Below are 8,337 nucleotides of genomic sequence, written 5' to 3'. Positions count from 1 at the left end.
ATACAAGTAATCCAAAGAAAGCAGAAAAGAGAGAAAAAGGGAACAAAGAAAAGATGAACAGTAAACAAATAAGATGATAAACTCAAAGTTAATCACATCAATAATCATATTAAATGTAAATGGTTTGCATATCCCAATTAAAAAGCATACATTGTTAGATTTTATTTTTAAAAAATAAGACTATAATCTCCCTACAAGAAACATGGCTTAAAAATAAAGTTATGAGACCTGGCTGGTTGTGGCTCCGTGGATTGAGCACCAGCCTGCAAACCGAAAGGTCGCGAGTTCAATTCCAGTCAGGGCACATGCCTGGGTTGCAGGCCAGTGTTTCTCTCCCTCTTCTTCTCCCTCATTCTCCCCTCTCTCTAAAAATAAATAACTAAAACCTTTTAAAAAATAAAGACATGAGTATGTTAAAAATAAAAAGATGGTTCTTTGAGAAAATTGATAGAATGGACAAACTTCTAGCCAGACTTATCAGGGGAAAAAAAAAAAAAGAGGAAAATGTACAATTACCAATACCAGGAATGTGAAATACAACATAACTACAGATTCTACAGATATTTTAAAAATATTATGGAATTATTATGAGCAGATTTATACCAGTATATTTACTAATTTAAGTGAAATAGATAAAGACACAAACTAACAAATTTCAAAGATAAAATAGATAACCTAGAATCATATATTTATTTTAAAAAATTAAATTTATAGTTAAAATGCTTTCAAAAGAGGAAAGCTCCAGGCTCAAATGGCTTCAGGGTGACTTCTAACAAGCTTTTAAGGAAGAAATAATACTTAATTCTATACAAAATTATCCAGAAAAGTTAAGAGTTGATTACAATTTCTAACTCAGTCTTTAAAGTCATCATTACATTGCTATCAAAGCCAGACAAAACATTGAAGGAAAAAAAAATCCTATAGACCCATATCCTACATGAATAAAGATGTAAACATTCTTAAAATTTTGGCAAATAGAATCTAAAATTTGATGAAATAATAATATATGTTTCTAGTTTATACCATAAATGCAAAGTTGGTTTAATAGTCTTAATATAATTCACTATATTAACAAACTATAAAAAATCCATATGATCATCTTAATTGATACTGAAAAAGCATTTGCCATGATCTAGCATCTATATTCAATTAAAAATCCTCAAAAAGTAAAAACTTTTCTTCATTATGGTAAAAGACATTTATTAAAAACCTCATCTAACATGACACTTAATGATGGAAAACTCAATATTTTCTACTTAGATCAGGAACAAGAATGTCCTTTCTCTCTACATAGTGCAATAGGCAAAAAATAAAAGAAAAAAGGCATGTAGATTGGAAAGGAAGAAGTAAAGTCTTTATTCATAGACAATATGATCTTCTATGTAAAAATATGATGGAATCTATTTAAAAAGCTACTAGAACTAATAAATGACTTTAGAAAAATTATAGTATAAAAGATCAACATACAAATATCAAATTCATTTACATACACTAGCATCTAGCAAGCAGAAATTCAAATTTGAAAAGCAATACAATTTAAAATAGCCCAAAATATTTAATAACTACATAACAGGTGCTGGCATCTACATTATAGGGACAAACAGGGGCACTGCCTTCAAGAAACAAACATGAAAACAGAAAATACAGTCTGATAAGTAGAGGAAGAAAGAAAAGTGTAGATATCCAGTCAATTATTATTAACTTTCTCCTGTTAGGAAACCTGTTCTCTCACTGTCTGAGAATGACCCATAATAATTCTATAAACTGGATAAGCACAAGCAGGATTCCTAATGCTATTAGAATAGCACTTTTCCTGATGTCCGTGTGCCTGAAGTTAAGAGGATAAGTCATCCCTAATTCACATTTGAAGTTCTTTTGTCCAATAGGCTCAGAGAGGGGGCCCAGAAAGGGGGGTAAAGAATCTGTTCTAAAAGACTCAACCACTCATTCCTCTTTGCAATTGTACCAACTGGCAGAACCTAAGAACTTAAAAGTGTACTGAGACCCCCTCAATTGCTAAGGCACCATTAATCAAGCAGGGCTGGCCCAGATTCCTCCTTTGTGCTTTTTTTGTTCATTTTTGTTTTTGAATCAAGAGCTGATTAATTAAAATAAGAGCATAACCAAGAGTTTAAGTAAAATATTTCAAATTCTTCAGAAAAAAACAAACCCAAATCCTTAAGCACTCATTCATAAGCACAATTTTAGAATTATTCTTGTGCAAAGTTAAGGCAGCTTTTCTAATGGCATCTACTAACTTGGTTGAATAAACAAGTTTTATTGGTTTATTGTACTGAAACCCTGAGCATAATGATGCATAACTATTACAGTAAGGCTGCTACCAGGCTCTACCTTTTTCAAAATTAATTAATTAATTTTTAGAGAAAAGGGAAGGGAAGGAGAAAGAGAGGGACAGAAACACAATGTGTGGTCGCCTCTCGCACGCCCCCTACTGGGGACCTGGCCCACAACCCAGGCATATGCCCTGACTGAGAACTGAACCAGCAACCCTTTGGTTCACAGGCTGGCACTCAACCCACTGAGCCACACCAGCCAAGGCAGTCTCTACCTTCTTAAGATATCAGATCTCAAAATACATTATTTTGTCTACCCAAATATTGGGATTTTGTCTCCCGCTTGGGTATTATCTACCCAAGCCGGAGACCACAGATAATTTAAATGTTTGTTACTCACACTAGTATATGTAAAGCAAGGGGGATTTCCTGAGTGAGAGGTAGGACCCACTGGCGAGATGGCACTGATGTCCCCTGGAGAAGAGAGAGAAACGAAGCATGCATTCTCAGGGGGATATAGACTGGGTCTGTCCAAAAGGTATCCAGCCATGTGCTATGAAAAATAGAGATATTTATTGAAGAAGATACCAGATACAAGAAACATTACACATAGGACAATGACACCTCAGTCCCCTTCGAAGCAGGCATCTTGTGACCACACACAGTTCTCCCAATCACAATCAACCGCCTCATCATATTTTCCTGAATATTACTGATGTTCTAAAATTTCTTTCAAACCTGGGTGATGCTGAGTCACCTGGGTGATGTGATGTTTTGCCAAAACACCGTATTAGACATGATGCATGAGGGGGTGAGTTGTTGTGATGAAGCTGCCAATTACCAGTTCCCCATAGTTTCAGCTTTCCCAATCATTGAATAGTTTCCATGAAGGAATATTCAAGCTTAACACAAAATTTGATGCAGATTTGTTGCTCTACTCGCTCAGTCATTTTGAGTGTGATGGCCACACAGTACACATGCTCATTTGATGGCATCTACAGCCCCCACTGGCTAGTACAGTGACATCATCATTGTTATGCATTCTAGTCCACTCTCCTTAGCAGTCAATGCCAGGTTATATCAATGTCGCACAAACCATTCTCATTATATTAACAATGGCTGGACTAATTATATCTACACACACACATACATTTATTCTTTGCCACAATATTTCTGTTGACTTTTTAAAGGATTTTATTTATTATTATAGAGGGGAAAGGAGGGAAAAGGTGAGGGAGAGAAACATCATTGTGTGGCTCCCTCTCATGCAACCCCCACTGGGGACCTGGCCTGCAACCCAGGCAGGTACCCTGACTGGGAATCAAACAGGCGACCCTTTGGTTCACAGGCCAGCACTCAATCCACAGAGCCACACCAGCAAAGGCAGCTCCCATGTTATTTTTGAATGATGCCAGGGCAAACTAAGTTTTGGTGGTAGTGGGGAAACAGAGAGGTTGGATGTGTTACCTCACGTGTAATTTATGGGAGTGCAGCAGAAGTGAGTGCAGAGCTTTGCTAGTCTATTAGTTTGCACCTTCAATTGGGGTGGGGGGGCGGTGCTGTTGGGGTGGCTGACAGTTTCCATCTTGACAGGTATTGAATGATTTAGCCAAATGTCACTGTGCTAGGATGATTTAATTCTATCTCTCTACAATAACTAATAAGTAAAGACAGTCATGCTAACAAATCAAACAATATAATGTGATATGGAAAAAAACAAACAAATATGTTTCCAAAAAAGTACAAAGGGGAGCATCCTGTCTCAAGCAACACAGGAAGGTGATGCTTATCAGGGTTGTGATGGAAAGTAGGCATTTACCAGATGGGCAAGGGAAGGAAGGGAGTACCAAGCAAAGGATCCAGACTGCAAAGAAAGGGAAGCATGAAATGGTAGGAAATCAATGGGAAGCAATGAACAGCTTGGTACTGCTAGAGTTCGAATGAAATGAGAGAGGGACAGATGATGACACTGAGAAGTGGGCCTCTTACAGGTGTGCCAAAGTGCTTAGACTTTATCCACCAAGTAATGTAGGAACCTTGCAAGAACCTAAGTATAGAAGGGACATGGTCTGATTTTCTTTGAAAAGGATTGACTGACATTATGTTTGGGGAATGTTGGAAAGCTTCCAGTAGCATATACAATATATACAAGGAGCATGGAGTGAAGTAAAGAAAATAATATTTACCAGAACTCCCATATGTGGGTGGAAGTAATACTTTTAAGAACACAGACCCGAGAATCAGACTACACTGGTGTGAAATGACCTCTACTGAGCACAATCCTTCAAGGCAAGGAGGATCAAAGGTACTATAGGAGAGAAGAAGAAGAATTCACAAGTAACCCTCATGGAGCAGATGAACATCTTAAAGCATCTTAAATTTAATTGGGAACTCTTGATATACCCATTTTCATCCAACCATCCCTCCCTTAGTTGTAAAGAATAGTGTGGCACTTATTCAGTTGCTCAAGCAAAAACCTTAAAATTCTATTTGATTTTCCCATGTACCACACTACAAAAATGACCCCAATTCTTCATCCTTCCCTGTACTTGTGGCATTGCCATATGACACTGCAGGTCTCACTAAAAAGGCAGAGACTATTTTCACATCCCTTGGAATATGGACTGGCCTTGTGACCTGTGTTGCTAATAGAAAGTTGTAGAGTTGGCAGTGTATCCGTTGTGAGCCTGGGCAGTAAGCTGCTTTTGAGTTTCTACTTGCTCTCTTTCATCTCTGCCACTGCCAGGAGAATGTGCCCCTGTCACCCTACTGGACAGGAGATGCATAATAAAGCCTAGTTACCCCTCAACCCACCAGAGACCTAGATCAGCTGACAGCCAGGCAAAGTCCAGTTATGAGAGAAAGTCTACTAGCTGACCACCCCAGGCTCATCTTCTTGTACAGCTCTAGACTTGGTGTTTAATCTTCATGCTACAACATTAGCAATAGATAAATTATATATACCTACTACCCCATTTCCTTATATCCTAGACATACTAATTATATCACACAGGTCCTATACAAAACAGATCTCCAATTCATTTGCTTTTTCCCCATCTGCATTGCTCCACTCTAGTTTAAAAGCCCTCATCACCTCCCCTGAGCTACTGCTTTCTCTGTTTCCACTCCAGAAACATAGAGTCCATTCTTCAAATGTCAGGGAGAGTGATTTTTCCCCGAAATAGAAATCTGATAACCTCAGTCATTCCCCAGCTTAAAACTCTTTCATATCTTCTCATTGCTTTCAGGATACAATCCAAACTCCTTATACTCTCAAAAATGGTTTCTTCAGAGAAATGTGAAATCAGTTCCTATTTAGAAATCCCTGCTTGAAGAAAGATGTTTTACTGTTTTGATTCATGGAGTGTTATTTTGGTAAATGTACTAAAGTGTATCCGAATGGAAGTTTCTTTGAAGTTCTGATTTTACTAAAGAACAAAAAATTAGGTGGGGAACAAGAGGAGAGGCTAAAAGGAAAAGTAAAGACATACCTGAGGTCCGGTGTGCCACAGTGACACAATGGACAGTTACAGACACAGCCAAAAAGGAAGTCTACTTTTGGGGCTTTTGGATCCAAGAGGTTAAAATGATGCTTTGGAAAGGATATAGCCCAGCTTTGCTCTGGTTTTCTAGTAACAAAAGAACGAGGGAAATGGGTTTCCCCTGGAGCAAGAGGTATTAGCTGAAAGGTTAGACATGAGATCAAACTCTCTGGGAATGAGGATTAGTAAGTATTTTTTTATATTTTTATAGAACACTTTTGGCTAGAAAACACACTTTTGCCTATTTTCTCTATTTTATACCTGAAGAACTCGGAGTTCAGTGAGGGTCAGTGCTCAGTGATTACTTTCCATCCTGACTGTAATCCAGCAGGCTAACTTGACAGCTGACAGGACCCATGAGTCTGTATATCTTTCAGGAATGAATTGCTTTGTTTTGTATTTTTAAAACAAAGAGCCCTCAAGCAGCTGACCTCTAGGATTGAAATAGGGTGACAAATAAAGGCTGCAAAAGATGCAAAACTCACCAAAATCAGTTCGTGGTTTTAAATGTGGCTATAGCTCCAGAATCCCACAGGCAGCACAGGCATACCTAAGAAAGGCATTCAGTACAGTGGTGGCACCAGTAAGACAGTTTTTCATTTCCTAGGAAACAGTCGTTAATATAAATGCAGTTTGTCAGTGCCCAACCACTCAGCCAGGGTAGATTTTCTGGCACCTGGCTGCCACAAGCTCTCTCCTTTGGCCCCTTGTAATGGGAGGTGCGAGTGAAGAAAAGCTGCTGGCCATGGTATTCCTGGAATTTCTCCTCAGCGGGCTGCCAGAGTGCCAGTACCACAACATGGCTCATAATTTTACTTGAGAAGAGGCTCCTCTGAGAAAATAAAATCCAACAGAAACATACAAGAGATAGAAAGTCCTTCAGACACGTGCTTCCCATGTTGCCTAGTCTGTCTTCTCACTCTGCTCCCCTCACCTGGAATTCTCTCCATCTTCTCTGTGCACACCCTGCCAATCCTTTGGATTCCAGTTCATTCCATTTCCCTTTGAAACCTTCAAACTATTATAACCCCCAGTGGTGTCTTTCTTTAATAAAAAATAGCACAATCAGAATTCATCGTCTCTGAATCATTGAAATATCATGCTCACACACACAAAAACATAAACACACACTGAAACAGTGTGAGCTACCTCAATGAACCATGACAGATGTCAAGCCAGAAACCTAGTTGTCATCCTTTCATGCCTTTTAGCTCCCCGATGCCTTCACCAGTCACAAAGCTTGATCAGACTCCCTCTGAAATCTCTTGAATCTGACCGTCATGTCCATCCATCCCCACTACAATCCCTTTTAACAGCTACCTTCACTTGTTTGATCTCCGTCTAGCTTCACTTTCCCAAATCTCCCATTCCAACATATTATCCAAAATTTAATCAAAGTGATCTTAATAAATTGCAAATCAGACTATATCTGAATAAAACATTTCAGTGATGTCCTTTGTTCTCATATGTGTCTCAATTTCTTCACCTGGCTTAACAAGGCTCTCCAAAATCTGGTCTAAGATTTTCTCCAGTTAGCTTCATCTCTTGCCATTTTGCCAGATCGTGCTCACTGCCAGACTTTTGTAAATTCTACAAGCTCTGCCTGAATACTCTTCTTCTTGCCCACTGACTGGCTAGCTTTTATATATTCTTTCTAACACAACTTAGATACTACCTCAAAAATGCTTCTGGAACCTCCATATACCGATATAGATGCTCTTCCTATGTGACAGTCCTTTATAACCATTATTTTATAGAGACAGAGCTCTTAGTTGCAAACAAACCAATTTTAGTTCTCAAACTAGCACACAAATATTATAAATATTAGGTAGCTAACAGAATCTGGAATGGCTAAAGAATGGGGTTTGGAGATTACCAGACCAGTGATAGTGCTCCCAGAGGCTCCACTGTAGAATGACTCCAGTGCAGGAACAATTGCCTTGGATGCACAAAAGCACCATTGATGCTGGGCTCTGAGGCTGCCACTGAGACCCCTGACCTTGCCTCTGATTGGTGGAGCTCAGGTCACATGCCTGCTGGAAACTTCCAGGCAAGCTGGAAAAGTTCCATCTTCTATCTTGAGGAGTGCTCAGATTAATTATTATACAGTTTTGTTAAAGAGTCCTAGAATAGGTAGCCATAACCATTTATTAATCTTAAAATGCTTAGTGAGTTTCTCAAAAACTGTTAAAGTTGTTAGCTGGTATAGTATACATCTTGTTTGTTTCTGGGGACTCCTTTGGACAGTACCAAGTCTGTGCTGGCAAACAATTCAGGTCTGATAAAGAAGTGTGGCAATATAGATGAGATAGTGCTATGTACTGTCTGAATGCAGAACACACACAAATGGACAGGAAGGTAAAATGGAGCAGTAGTGACAAGCAAGGATATGAAGAGTTTTATCTTCAGCAAATTTAAAGGATACGGCTGTAGTCCTCAGCCTGGTTGGAACTGGGCACTGAACAGGGTCAATAAGGTGACCACAGAGGGTTGCAGCTGCT

The sequence above is a fragment of the Phyllostomus discolor genome, chromosome 5, assembly GCF_004126475.2.
Source record: "Phyllostomus discolor isolate MPI-MPIP mPhyDis1 chromosome 5, mPhyDis1.pri.v3, whole genome shotgun sequence".
Taxonomy (NCBI): Eukaryota; Metazoa; Chordata; class Mammalia; order Chiroptera; family Phyllostomidae; genus Phyllostomus; species Phyllostomus discolor.
This window is presented reverse-complemented; position numbering follows the sequence as displayed.